We start from the raw sequence: 16310 nt of genomic DNA on the forward strand, positions 1-16310 counted from the left end.
CCTATTTTTACAACTCCCCACCTTGAAGAAGGAAACTAAATTCAAGACCACCACCCCCTTTTTTCCAAAGACATAGAAATTTCAACACCCCACAAGCACACACATTTCTCAATACTTCTGGTCGTTATAACAAAAAATGAATAAACTTTCTATTATAATTATGAAATATTGCACCAGTAATGGATCTAGAACTTCAATTGTGGAAGTTGTTTGCGACTTCAAAAAACTTTATTTGGTTATGCCGGTTATGGTCTCATTAATATTTAACACACCTTCATTCAATTTTAGTTTCAGATGAAAAATTCTCTCCTGGAAGAACATGTTGAAACTTATGATTTTTATCTTAAAAATTGAGTTGAGCGGAGCAAGCCAAAAATAAATTGATGTCTTTCGAGCCAAACTTTATATTTCGTTTACCGTTCTTAATTTAGTTACTGTAGTGTTTTGTACAATAGTAAGGCAACCTTGTAAAAATAACGTAAATGAGTAGTTTACTGAATACCTATTCAAATATTAACATGATAAAATCTGAATATGATATCATTTTTTTTTTGTCAATGCTTGTGCAGTTCTGTCATTATTCAAACTATTTTTTGAATTGAAAAACCCCTTTGAAAGAATCAGAAAAAAATGCAACTAAATGGACAGCGCAGAGATAGTTTTTTGTTGACATTTAAAAATCGGGTACATATAAATTGACTGTTTACCTTGCATTTGGTAGCAGTTTTACACGCATTATCATTATAACTGGAAATTCTTTAAAAGATAATCAATAAGTATTAAGATGACAGCCATGTGTTTAAGCTACGGGTAGCACAGCATTTAAGACAATGTTTTATTTAAACACATACATATATTTATCATAGTCGTAAATGTATAAGAGGGTCGGTGATACTTTCAGATCCTTTAAAGACCTTAGAAAATGTACGATATTTTTTTATGAATTACATGTACACCATAGGCAATCTAGTCTTAATTCCGTTTTGTTAGTGCACGGCAATCAGAAACAAATCAACAATTAAAACCTGTCAATCATTTTCAAAGTCAATACAAGATTTTTATGTCTGTAATAAGTCAATGTTTTGATTAGAAAACGGACTATATACCACCACATTGCCGTTCGTAACTATGGTTAGGTCAAAAACATTGAACGGTCTGAAACCTTATACTTTTCAAGGTCAATGAACCAGTACTGAACGTTTGTACTGATGTTTGTATTGAATATACAACATACTTCCAAAAAGAGAAAAAAATTGAACACCACTATCAATTTTCAATTACTTCCTTAAACACCGGAAAAAATTAAAAAGAAACATAAAAATTATGAAACCTTTGCATACAGCTTTAATGAAGTCCCTATATGTTATTTATCAACTTTTAAGGACACTATAGTTTATGATATGTAGTGCCATGTAGAAGTGAATTCATTCGAAAATATCATAAAAAAGTATTTGAGGTAATTATAAGCTGAATAAATCATCCTACGACTCAACTACAATACAATATCAAATAATGTCTAGTACTAGTACTCATTTGAATATTAGAAAATGTAATAAACACTGTACAATTGTACAATATGAATTTTTGAATAGATATCATGATATTGAAATTAGACAAGAAATGTTTTTGAGTGCGACAATTATTTAATTTCAGTGTGGTAAAATGCTGAAATGACAGGACCCATTAAAAACATAAGATAAAGGTATGCGTGAGTTGTTTACATTCAGTTACATTTTTCCGAATTTACAATATAGTACACAATTGCAATTTAATTAATACAAATTCATAGTTTCAGTAGAATCAATAATAATAAAGTGTCAAGGACTTCTTTTAACTATACACATAATAAATAGTCGTTTTCCCAGTTCACTATATATATGAAAAAAAATTTAGATATCCAGTAATCACAACAATGATATGTAACTATAATATGGTAACATTTCTTTCTGCATAATTTTGTTATTAAATCTTAATAATTCCATTTTTTTTTATGTTTAATGTCATTTTCCTTTAGGCATATATGGTTTGATTGCAGGTTTTTTTTTTATTCCACCACCATGCGAAAGGAAACGGTGCTTTTATCAGTTAAAATTAGCATTGATCTTGTTTAGATTAACTTTGTGCACTCTTTGTCTTTAGTCATTTTGTTAGTTGTTTTATGTTGTTACGTCACTGTAACTAGTAATAAGTATGTTAAGCGCTTGTTCACATGTCTTATTCCGTAACATTATTTATGTGCTTGTCAATGCTTAGTACTCTAGTATTCTTGTTTTTGATGAGATCTCCAATTTTTTTTTTAAGCATAAAGCAAGCAGTTAAAAATTTTGATTTCACATTTTTACGTTTATGCGATTTTTATAGATACAATGTGGTAGTACAGGTTTTGTTCATAGTTGAAGACCGAGTGGTCCCTTTGATCTGTGGAAGAAAGATGTCTAATTGGCTATCATAATACACCCCTGTACATAACAATGATAAAACAGAAGATTTTGACACAATTAAACGTTAATATTGACAGCACATATTATTCTATTCATTTTTTGCTTAAAAATGACATTATTGTGAAAATAATTTTAATTAACCGCTCTTATAAAGCATCCTTCAATGTCTTTCGATTTTCTAAAAGCAGTTTTCTGACATAATTCCAAGATATTGTTATTACTTCTCGCTTTCACTGTCTGTGTCACTGTCGGGTAGAGGGTCAGCACTTTGCGTGAAATCTATTTCAACATAATTAGTTTTGTCGTCAAGTCCATGAATTGTAAACGGATAAACTGGTTTCTGATCAAAGAGAATTTCAACGTAGTTTAGTTCCCTTGATTCCTATGAAGAAAACATAATCATAATAATAAAAAAACATGTCTGACGAGCAGTGAATAGAAAATTGTGTAAACTAGAACATCGGTTACATATGATAAAAATGAATGTCTAATCACTAATCGTGTTGTATATATTAATTTCATATCAGCAAGTAATAACTTCAAACTAGCTGTCAGGAACTACATGCATTCTTTAACACGGTTATATTTTGTTTATTATTTTTTGGGGGTGTTAAACTGTTTTTGTAAGTCAAGCCTTATGTGCATGTTTTCGAAGTTTGTTGTGTATTCTTCTTATTACCTTTTCTTAGTCCATTTTGAGATAAAACAACGCAAATAGGAAATGCTGAGATCTTAACTCTAACCCTTTCATATATCTAAAGCCATTCATCTTTTTTCAGTTATTTGTCTTACGTCATATCTTAATAGGTAAATGTTTTCGTGGTTTTTTATTTTGTTTTGAGAATTCAATGTTATAAAATACGATGTAAAGCGTTGTTTGTTGAAAAAAACTATATGTTGTTTGAGGCTGTATTTTGACCTCTATATGTCATTTGGTTATTTGTATCAATGGAAAGATGTCTCATTATGTTAACGGTACATCTCATTTAATAAATATATATCAAAGGTTCGAGTTAGTCAATATCTAACAACACATATTATATATATTGGTGATAATATAAAAGGGTATCAATTTTTTGTTTGCATCAGATGCACATTTCGATGATTATTGTGTCTTCAGCGAAGCTTGATGCTAAAATATATGAAAAGAGATAAGTAATAACAAATTGTCGTCTCAAATCTTCAAAGACGGTTCTGTGTAATACAGGTTGTACTACAATTGACTATAATGTGATTGGATATCTTATAAGTCATTTGGATTACATGATTGCGAACGACAAAATATTAAATTTCTTTTTATCTATTTATTTTGTCTTCGATAGAATATGGCAAGTAACATATGACATGACTACGTAAACGAACCTTTTCTCCCCGTTCTATTTCTGACGGACATTTCATGGATGCAAACTTGCTCACTCTGTTGACATCCTTACCTATAAAGGGGAAGCCAATTTATAACAAGATATAGTTAGAATTTCAAATTATTGCAAACCATCCACCTACTTAATGTGTCTTATTGCATATTTATCAAAACGTCTATAATTCTGGAAGTCCGAAGTTGTTCATATAACCAGATTTGTTTTAATTATTCAATACTTAACATTTTGATATCTCTACTTTTAAGAATAATTTTAAACGTATGTCATACACTTATCCATGAATTACCCTTAACCCGGAAATTTACTTTTATCCATTACCCATAACCAGGAAAAAAACCTTTTCTAAAATATTTTTCAAGAAAGCAAAATATGTTATAGTAGGTCTTTTGATAGGATATATAGTAAAGTAATAAATATTTTTTGATGAGCAGAATTATGATAATTGGAATAAAATGCACAAATATTGAATTAATCCTTATTTGTAAAGGGAGAATTCATTAAAAATTTGTATTTAATGTAAAGGGAGACAACTGCAACGAATTACTTTTTAACTGAAACGTATTTAAACCATATCTAGAAAATACAATATGTAAATATTGAATGCACAGCTTTTAAGGAGTATAGCCATTATAAAAAATAAAACAAAACACATATTTCAACACAAAAATACACGTCAAAGATTAAATTAACTATATAATAAATATTTATAAATAAATGAAACCCAAATGTAATATTATTTCCTTCAACAATCTTACAGCTTTAAAGTTCGAAACTAATTTTATTATAGTATAATTAAACGGGAAGAAATAGTTGTACCTCCGCAAACAAAGTTTTGATGTGTATATACACGAATAACTCTGTCTGTCCGTCGGCTTATCTACCGGTGTGTATTGTAAGCGCAACTTGCCCCTAAACGGCTGTGCAGATATTTTATGAAAAATTCCAAAGTTGTATAACACTACCTGATGATGTGCAGAAAGGATTATTATCCCGGTCTAACATGTTAAAGTTGAAAAAATTAAATCTTCTTTCTTTTATATACAAATAGTATTGTACGGCAGGGTATCCTTTTTGGGTTCACTCACTCACAGATCCAGTCTTTATCGAAAAGTAATATATCGATATCCTTGAGTGATATATATTGCATCAAAAAAAAAAAATATCATGCATATAAGCGTATGACTGTTATTTGTTTTAACTCATATTAACATGGTTATTGTCATCACTTGGCTCGTGAGCGTCGTCGTCGTCGTCTTCGTACATTTGTTCGATAAGATTAAAAGATGTGTCGAAACTGTAAAATGATCAGCAATGAAAAAATATTTTTGACATGTGAGCTGTTCAGGCTCTTATGAGACACTTGTTCATTTTAGGCAGCTTGCAATTTTAGTTTGACGAAAAAAAAACTCTTATCCGAAAAATGCAGGAAAAATATTTTCTCTCGGAAATGAATGACAGACTAAATAGCTGCTTCTGAATATAGTGTAATATTCTACTCTATTCCAATACTCCTATCCTAGAAATATGAGTAAGTAGTCTTTTGACGGAAATTCAACCAACAGCTGGGTTTTTATTTTCAAAATTATAAAAAATGCAATTTCTCCGTCCCGCCAAACCCTCAGCCCCAAGGAAACGACTCACTATATAGAGATACACTAAAACTTATTAACACGTAACTAGATTACAGCTTCATCTGACAAATTAAGTTTGTAATATAAAAAAGTTTTTAATATTTAATTATGTGTGGATACTACGCTCAAATGATTTTACATTTTGAACAGCCAGTCATGCCGAGAGGTTAATTCTTTTAGAACTCAGTAATTTCTTTACGGCACATATTGATTAAGAGACACTAATTCATATAATGATACAACCATGCTATACTTATTTAGATTATATCTTATATTGATGCTTTCAGTTGTCTCTCCTTTCTGTTCAAATATGACACAATATTATTTCTTATATTCTTTGCAACTACTCACATCATAATTTTTGAATACTCAATAGTTCTAAACGGACATTCGTTTGGACGGGTTGATTCCTAAATACCATCAAATTCGTTTGCAAGGCATATACAAATACGTCACATTACACAGAAATACCGATAAAACAATGCAATATTTTTTGGATAATGCTTTTCTTTGGAAAAAGTCTGAAAATTGTATCCTTCGATTTAACTTTATATGTCATTACCCTTATCCCGGAAATACTCAGTGTTATACAGTGTAATACAGTGTTACTCATATTCTGAGAAAACTTGTCCTTTCTGAGACTTCTATAATATTTGTGTTATAGAGACTCAGTTCCTATATACGTTCAAACTTTACAAAACGTACAAAATGTATCCATACAACACAATTTGCAGAAATAACGATTAAACAATGTTATACTTATTTATATAAAAATAAGCAGATGTGGTATGGTTGCCAATGATACAACTCTCCACCAGAGACCAAATGACATAAAAGTTTACAACTAGGGGCCACCGAACGGCCTTCAACAATGAGCAAAACCCATACCGCATAGTCAGCTATAAAAGGCACCGAAATGACAGATGTAACAATTCAGACGAGAAAACTAACGACCTGTTTTATGTACAAATTAATGAACGAAAAACAAATATGATATACAGCAACAAACGACAACCAATGAATTAATTACAGTCTCCTGACTTAGGACAGGCACATACAGAATGTTAGCATGTTTAGAGTTTACCATTACCTGAATTAGTCTGAAATATTAAGACTAAAATTTTATTTTAAATGCCGGTACTCTTATTTTGGAAATATGTTATGAAGTTGTATATTTGTTGCAGAGAAAGTGGTTAGTAGGTGTGATGCTTTCAGTTATCTTCCCTTTCTTTTCAAAATGACACAGTATTGTTTTTATCTTCTGTGAAAACTGCTCAAAAGGAATAAAAAATCGTGATAAAGGATTAAACAGTGCTTGATAAGGATTTTAATTCGAATTCAACGTAGATTTAAGGAGGTCCATGGCTTCCGTAGTACATAGACTAAGTCTTTCCTTCAGTAATTTTAGGATTGTTTATACGAATGCTTAATACACAGCCGTCACTCGGTTAACCGAGAGATTGGTCGGTTAATCTACCTGAGTATGCGGCTATATGAACGGTTGGTCTGTTAATCGGGTTGGCTAAAGTCTGTTAATCAGGTGTTATCTGGAAAATCATTGCTAGGTCAGTATGTTTCATTGTATAACTTTTTAAATATATTTTTATCATAAAAACTATATTCATGTCTGCCAAAAGAATTCAGTGTAATGAATCCAGCGGTGTAATTATTTTTTTTCTAGCTTCGATAAACGATCTATAAAATGAAAAGGCGGGTTACTCATCAATAAATTTATACATATTTTACACACACAAAATGTACACAAAATGACAAGTTGGTTGAATTTACTTGCATGCAATATTTTGAACATCGAAAAAAGACAGGCATTATGTTTGTTAACCATATTAATATCATTATGTGAAAAATCTACACAAAAATCTGTATTTTGGTGACATAAATCAATTTTAATTAAAAACCTGGTCTGTTAATTGGTCGGATGTATAAAACCCGGTCTGTTAATTGGTCTGTTGGGAGTTATGAATGGCAATAAAAGTATAATTTGATTGCTATATGGGGTGTTATCGGAACAAATGGGTAGGCTCAAGACGAGTGGCAAAAATATACGGAAACAACACATGAACAATGAAACATAAATTTAGACAATGGAAATTGAAAATTTATAAAAATGGTTTCAAAAAGTGTACTATTAAAGTAATATTAATTTCATCCAAGAATGGTCGCATATATCATTTGGATTCTGTTTCATTGTTATGAATGACACCAATTTGTCATCTACATTGGTAACCAGTATATAAATCAGAGATAAACTTCGTAATGTAACTAAACATCAGTAAGTAAAATGTTTTTTAAAAATTTTAGCATGAAGAGAAAAAATAAAAATCACAGTAACAGAAAATGTAGATGGAAGAAATCTAAAGCTAATTCATCTGATGTTCCAGCTGATGACACCGTTCTTAAACTTATTGATGATGATGATGATAATGAAGAAGATGATAACGATGATGAAGATTATACTGATGCTGATGACTACGACGATAATGTTTTTGGATGATGATGATGATGATGATGATGATGATGATGATGATGATGATGATGATGATGATGATGATGATGATGATGATGATGATGATGATGATGATGATGATGATGATGATGATGATGATGATGATGATGATGATGATGATGATGATGATGATGGATTCAGAAGTCTTCACTTTTAAACATTTTTTATCAAATGGACTGAAATGTTTATAATTGCATACAAATTAAACAAACCTTTCAACATCAACCTTTCTCTAAACCACCTTGAACGTCACTCGATACAAAAACAAGCACGTTTGCGGACTGCTAGTCGGCTAAATAATTTACAATGGAAATACATCATTACTCGAAAAATAAAATTAATATAATGCATTTGTTGTGATTTCCAGGAAAATAAAATATTCTTTTTGTTACACATTAAAGTTAATCAGCACCCAACACAAATATTGATAGAAAAAAACTTACTAATGTCAATTTATAGTTTAGAACCACGTCTTACTAACGAATAGAAAACAACGGTCATATTCCTTACTTGGTACAGACATTTCCTTAGGCAGAAAATGACAATGATGACAAGGTAGAAAAGATAATATCGGAAAACGCATGGAATTTAACCAGCTGCATTGCAACACATGACAGATTCATAGATGTTGCAGACTTTGAACAGACAAAAAAAATAAGGCTAATTGAAAACGTTAACAATAAATTCATGCATATTCCAGCGGCCAATCCATATCACGCTATATTTAAGTGACACACCCTTCAATAAAATGCAAAGAAAGTCAAAATAAAAATGCTCTTACAAGAAGGATACTGTTGCACCGTATTGTCATTTTTTTACTCAAGTACATCTCATTCTTAACTTTTTCAATGGGAAAATATAAAGGTAGCAAAACTATTATCGTGGCTAAATAACTCTTAACTGACACAATTTAAATTGTCCAACCCATTTACAGACTTTGTTCCCCTAATATTCACTAAAATATGGTATTATTAATGTTATATTATAATTATGAAATATTTACTAGTGTCAATTTATTTTCTAGAACCAAAGTACTATTTTGTGTCCTTTAAATGATATCTAAAAATGTTTTTTCGCCTTTTATCCAAAAAATTGCTATGCGTATAAGCACAAGAGTGCACACGCTGAAATGTCTCGCCTTCTTTACTAATCATTGATATTATGTTGGTAGTCCTAAATATAAAGCTTTACTACAACTATCACATACACTTGACATGATCCAAGAAAATGAGGTCAAGGTCATATAAACCAAACAAGAAATAAATGTACACCTTACAATCATTCAATACACTAAATATAGTTGACCTATTGTTTATAGCTTCTAAGATACAGACTTATCCAAGAAAACTAAACATTGACCAATGAACCATGAAAATGACGCCAAGGTCAGATGAACCATGCCAGGCAGGCATGTACAGCTTGCAATCCTTCCATACAACAACCATAGTTGACCTATTGCTTATAGTATTAGAAAAACAGACCAAAACACAAAAACTTAACACTGAGCAATGAACCGTGAAAATGAGGTCAAGGTCAAATAAAACCTGCAAGACTGACATGTACATCATAAAATATTTCCATACACCAAATATAGATGACATATTGCATATAGTATTAGAAAATAAGACCAAAACTCAAAAACTTAACTTTAACCACTGAACCATGAAACTGAGATCTAGGTCAGAAGACACATGCCAGCTAGATATGTACACCTTACAATCATTCCATACACCAAATATAGTAGACCTATTGCATACAGTATAAAAAAAACAGACCAAAACACAAAAACTTAACTATAACCACTGAACCATGAAAATGAGGTCAAGGTCAGATGACACCTGCCAGTTGGACATATACACCTTACAGTCCTTCCATACACCGAATATGCTAGACCTATTGCTTCTAGTATCTGAGATATAGACTTGACCACCAAAACGTAACCTTGTTCACTGATCCATGATACGAGGTCGAGGTCAAGTGAAAACTGTCTGACGGGCATGAGGACCTTGCAAGGTACGCACATATAAAATATAGTTATCCTATTACTCATAATAAGAGAGAAATTAACATTACAAAAAATCTTAACTTTTTTTTCAAGTAGTCACTGAACCATGAAAATGAGGTCAAGGACAATGGACATGTGACAGATGGAAACTTCGTAACATAAGGCATATATATACAAAGTATGAAGCATCCAGGTCTTCCACCTTCTAAAATATAAAGCTTTTAAGAAGTTAGCTAACGCCGCCGCCGCTGCCGCCGCAGCCGCCGCCGCCGGATCAATATCCCTATGTCGAGCTTTCTGCGACAAAAGTCGCAGGCTCGACAATAAATACCACATACTTGTGCGACGCCTTTTAGTTTTACTGAAAACTGCGTGGACTTTGAAATGTTTTTACAGGTGGAAAATGTTCTATGATAGATATCATTTTGGCAGACACTTTTCTTTTTTTGATTTGGTTCTTATAATATGCCAAAAATCTGTATATTTAACAGAGTTTAACATTAAATTGTGCGTTTTACTCTTAACAGACTATAACCGACCCGATTAACAGACCAGCCGCCCATATAGCCGTATACTCAGGTAGATTAACCGACCAATCTCTCGGTTAACCGAGTGACGGCCGTGAATATGGGATAAAAAGTAATTAAAGTAAGTAAACTACTCGATTCAGTTCCTCCGTGATAAAGTTTACCGATAAATAAGTAATTTACCATATAAACATGCAAACCATTCAGATGCAAACTTTTGCTAATGTTGAATGACTCACTATGACTTTGAGACTTAGAAAACAATGATTTTATATCTCGAATTAATATTCAATATCCTTTCTCTTTCATCATTAAAAACCTATCAATTTTAGGATATCATAGGAGTAAAAAATGTTGAGCATCAAATATTTTTAATATCATATTTAACAAAGAACTACGCCATAAGCGCATGATACACCCTTCGCCCTTTTAGTTTGGATGATTTTCCAACGAATACAGTTCTATAACTCCGCAGTGTCATATCAGAAATTTATATAAAAAAAAAAAACAGAAGGGAACTTTTATCAATAGATATAAACAAGTCACCATAGTTTCATGACAACTGCTCAAAGCATTGTTGAGTTATTGTCTGAAAACTGGAAAGTCCCCCCTTTTTTATGAATAAAATTTGTTACTCGGAAACGTAAAATCTAAAATTTATTAAAATCAAAAGGGGGCTTACGTCAACGGATATAAACAATTCACCAAAGTTTCATGAAAATTGGTTAAAGCGTTCTTGAGTTATTGTCCGAAGTGTTGACGACGAACGGGAGGACGGACGGACGGACATACGGACAACGGTATACCATAATACTTCCAGTCTTAGACCGGCGTATAAAAATTCATTATTTTTCTAAATATAACAATAAACAAACTATGATCGTACCAAAGAAAATCAACCAAAAGACGCAATTCATTGAAAATTTATTCCTGCAACTTTGTAAATTGTCATTTTAAAAGTGTTTTTTTTTAAACGAGATATTATATGTTGCTAAACTTTTTTACTCGGTATATCATAAAATAAAAAATATTTATATATTTATACTATTCAATGGCATTTTTGCTTAAAAAATCGTGGAAAATTAGTCTATAAAGTGAATTGAAAAATTTATACAGATAAATAAGCATTACACAGTACATTCAGAAGTTTTATACGGCATGTCCGATGACTGTAAGTAATAGCATATGATTTTATGATTTATATAAATACATCGTATATGAACTTGACACCTGTTAGAACTTTTCGGAACGCAAAGGGTGTACAGTTTACATCAGATGATAACCTTTGTGTTGGAAACGAGATGCTAGATTATAAAGTCGTTCATGGCTCTTCCTTCACTTTTATTTGTTTAAATGCTACATTAGCAATGACTGAATGGGAACAGATTTATTTGGTTCAGTTGCACATACGTCTTATTTCGATACATAACAACAAAAGAAGGGGGTTAAGAGTTGCGGCTAACAAAATAATTGAATATTTTGAGTTTCTGTTATATCAGTAATATTTTAATTTGGTTTGTGATAATGTTCGTGTAGTTGTACAGTGTTTGAAATTGAGGTTGCCCATTTAAGATTTAAAATCACTGATCCCAGACAAGTTTTATTACATCTAAAGAAAGGTATTATAGGATCGCTTGTCTTAGATTTGTTAATTAATTCACCTTTTTTAGGCTATAAATGTATGCACAACATATTCTCTTATCCACATGTGATATTTATTATCAATTCCTTATTACATTGATTTAATTTATTCGATATATATTTTATGAATAAAAGTACTTATTTAAAAAATCATCAACAACCCCCCCTCCCAAATTCATTTTGAAATTGAAAACGGTCTTCGAAAAAAACTGCAAATGTGAGCTGGTTCCTATTTTGATTTTTTCTTAGGGGCAACAGACACACGGGAGATATTATTTTAGATTTCGATAGCTACTATTCTTATTGCAGTATGAGTTCAATGAAAAGATGACTAAATTTTTAAAAATACGTAAAAAATGATAATTCATCAATATAATTTACCATCTCAAATAAAAGATCTGCTTATTGATATTTGTTGACATATTTACTTCATGAAATTGAAATTTCTAGGATAAGAGTATTTCGTAAGAGTAAATTATCGGCATAAAGGTAATTCCCGGATAAGTGTATAACAAACGTTGTCAATTTTGCTGCATTATGAAAATGAATAATACTACCAAATAAAGGCAACAGTAGTATACTACTGTTCAAAAGTCATAAATCGATTGAGAGAAAACAAATCCGGGTTACAAACTAAAACCGAGGGAAACACATCAACTATGAGAGGAAAATAACGAAACAACAGAAACACTGAAGTGCAACAAAAACAAACGACAATGCAACATACATAGAAACGAACTATTATATAACAACTGCCATATTCCTGACTTGGTTCAGGACATTTCAAGAAAACATGGTTGGTTGAACCTGGTTTTGTGGCTAGCCAAACCTCGCGCTTTATGGCAATGTTAAATATACCGCTAAAATGACAACATTACATGACAGGAATACAGTACAAATAAATGCAAGAACACTCAGGACAGAGAAATACATAAATAAATAATATAATAGTACATTTCGACATGTTAACCACAGAATATCTGCGAATACCTAAAATAATCTAGGACAGTACACAAAAACGGCATAATAGAATTACGAACTGTGCGTCACACGAATGTACCAACGCCACAACATCTTCCCAAGTTATGTGCTTTTATATAAATGATCAAGTAAACGATCATTATGTTGGTCAATTTACTGTAAAGAATGTTTTTTTTTTGCATTAAATGTGTTTCGACGTATGGTCTAGATAGGCTTATTAAGGTTTGTAAACCCCTACAAATTTTATAAGCCCATAACAGTATGTACCACATTAAGCAATATATATTAGGTGTTGTAAGATTTTTGTTCTTATCTTTTTTCGGAATAGTCGAGTGTTGGTGGATTGAAGGGATTTTTGCACTCTTTATATGCTTTTTTTTCTATTTTCTTATTTAGATATTATTTGAAAATATTGTTGCCCCGATATTGCTCGGCATGAGTATTTAATCGTAGGAAATAGAGTTTTTGCTGGCAAAGAAGTTATATTGATTGAACCAATGGTTCTAATATAAAAATAAAATGTAAGCAACTGAACGTCATCGCTCGGACTTCAGTATAGAGTAAAACCATACCGTACAGATACAAATAAAGAGATTCATTAAATAATTTTAATTGCAAGTTCGAAGCCAATTTATAGTTATAAATGTAAAATAGCAAAAACACCGAACTCTAAGGAAAATTCAAACCGGAAAGCATTTTATAAAATGGCAAAATCAAAAGATCAAACAAATCAAACGCTGTAAAACAACTGTCATATTCATGATTTGGTACAGGCATTTTCGTATGTAGATAAATTTGGATTAAACCTAACATAGCGAGCTAAACCTCTCGCTTGTATAACAAGATAAACGAAACACAAATAAGACATACAACAATCTTTTACAATCACTAAATATCAAACTCTGGATTTTGGAGAGGCTATATTAAATCAAACGATCGCTTAAATTTATTATAGATGCTCCTTTTTTAAAGAGTTCCCTTTTAATTACCACATAGCAGTTTTCTTTGTTTAGACCACGAAAAATCCTATTTGGGGAAGATCCACATTGATTCCTACGACAAAAACATCTAAACAAAAATATCCAAATTACTGAACATAAAGTTCAGACAAAGTTGACCTTATATAAATTTGTGTATTCTGTTTAGGTCCTCTTTGGTCATACAGCTTTTTTTAGTGCGTCGGTTCTTATAATCCTTGGTTTTGAAAGTTCCTTATCATTGTAAATTCAGAAAAGCTTTTTTTAGGATTCATAAAGTGTTGTTTTGATTTTTATTCCTGGCTCTCAAATGTTTGATCGTTCTGATGATGTTTTATTCAGAAAAGCTATTCGCAAGTGCGGATTTTAGAGTGTTTTTTTTCCATTTAAATCACAGCATTGCTGTTACGTTTGTTCGGTTGATATTCAGATATGAAAATAAAGAGTGTCAGACATTCGAAATATTTTATTTTACACAGCTCAGTGTGTTTGTATTGTAATTATTCTGAAATTAGACGCACTCGATTAGTTATATTAAGTGGAAAATATCCATTGATTCGATTCTTCAAATTTATATGTAATTTGATTTTATATCTGACTTCATGCTAATATAATAATTGGTTAATGTCAGATATATGTAATGTTCATTCATGTGTATATTTATGTATGTATTGGAGGAGACGTTACTAAGTTGAAAAACTTGTGTCTAATCCATTTGTCATTTTTTAACAATAAAATATGTTTAAACTATTCAACATTTCAATTTTTAAAGAAAAAAAAAAAACAGATGTCCTTTTTCTATACAATCCACTTTTCCAGTGAGAGCATGTTCCTTCCTTTAGCAATTACATAATAAACATAATTATGAAACAGTAAAATTCAGATCTACAGCATATTATGTTTCGATGAAAATAATGAAAGATGGAGAGCTGAAATCTATGATTTCAGACTTCCTATAGTCTTCACTTATAATTGATTTTTCAACATATAACCTAAATTTCTGATAGAACCTTGCCTGATTGTTCCCTTATGTACAAATAAACTGACATATGAACATGTCTTCTGTTCAAACAAAAGTATCAAATCAATGTGCGGAGAAAAACTACTTTAATCATCACTTTAAACTTTGATCGTTACAATGTCTCCTTTTTGATATGTTTGTGACACCTTTATACTTTCGTTGATTACATATATCCCTAACAATTGAAACTGACTTCTGTTGGATATGATAAGAATCGACACGATTAGATTAGATCATAATGAATTTCAAATTTTGAGGAATCACTAGGTATTTTTTTTCTCTCTTTTATTGTAACGATCAGAAATCCTTTTTATAAATATTAAAACCATATTTATCATTGATAAGCAACAAAACAGGGGTCTGCTCCTTTCACAAAAACTACGCCAACTGAGTTAAAAGGATGAATGATCAAAATAGACACTGCATAAGCTTTCCGGCCATAATGTCGAATTGATTCTCCGATACGATTTGTCGGCTTATCAACTCACTAGCGACATGTTTTTTTTTCGGTCTAAGATATTTAGAACCCAGTGAAGTCGTCTTAACTGATACTTTACCGTGTCCGTTTTGCACTTGACTAAGTGAAAGTACGTATGCCGGGTGCAATAAAATTTAAAGATTCGCTACGAGTTTCTTATTCTTAAGATCAGAAATCTTATTTATAAATATTCATACCATATTTATCATTTATAATCAAAATAACGATATTTTTTCGTTACCTGTTTGATGGCCAAATTTAAGAGGATTTGTTATGCACTTTTGATCAACAGTGTACGCAGCAGTTTGATGTAAACGAAGATTGTGTCTTTTGTCAATAGATGAGTATACAGGTATCTCAGCAGCACTATCACTATGTGTATGTAAACCATTCTGAATTTCGTCCATATCATTTCCAATAGCTCTTGCATTGGCTACATAAAATATAACAGTATAGATAAGTAAAACAATTTTCTAATTTCTTTCACTTCATTATAGAATCATGTGCAAAACAGTGTAGGCGAGACCATTGATTGGCGCGCTAAAATGTCCCATTGACTGGGTCAGATTAGGTGAACGTTCGTCTGTAACGCCCACAACTCACGACGTATTTATTATAAACATTTAAACTGTGGGGTTGCCAAAGGGTTTCAGTATATATACGAACTACAGTGCACAGTATATTATATACATATTTTATTTGCGA

General features: G+C 31.3%; 1 long non-coding RNA gene across 1 annotated transcript; it reads right to left on the reverse strand.

The window, feature by feature from the left end:
• Window positions 1-418: 418 nt before the first annotated feature.
• Window positions 419-16041, reverse strand: LOC127738686 (uncharacterized). The gene is made up of 3 exons (XR_008000139.1): window positions 15847-16041; window positions 3804-3874; window positions 419-2823 (listed from the first exon to the last, which is right to left on the reverse strand). It is a non-coding gene; the product is annotated as an uncharacterized LOC127738686 (long non-coding RNA).
• Window positions 16042-16310: the final 269 nt, after the last annotated feature.

This window comes from Mytilus californianus, unplaced genomic scaffold (genome assembly GCF_021869535.1).
Source record: "Mytilus californianus isolate M0D057914Y unplaced genomic scaffold, xbMytCali1.0.p SCAF_4, whole genome shotgun sequence".
NCBI lineage: Eukaryota > Metazoa > Mollusca > Bivalvia > Mytilida > Mytilidae > Mytilus > Mytilus californianus.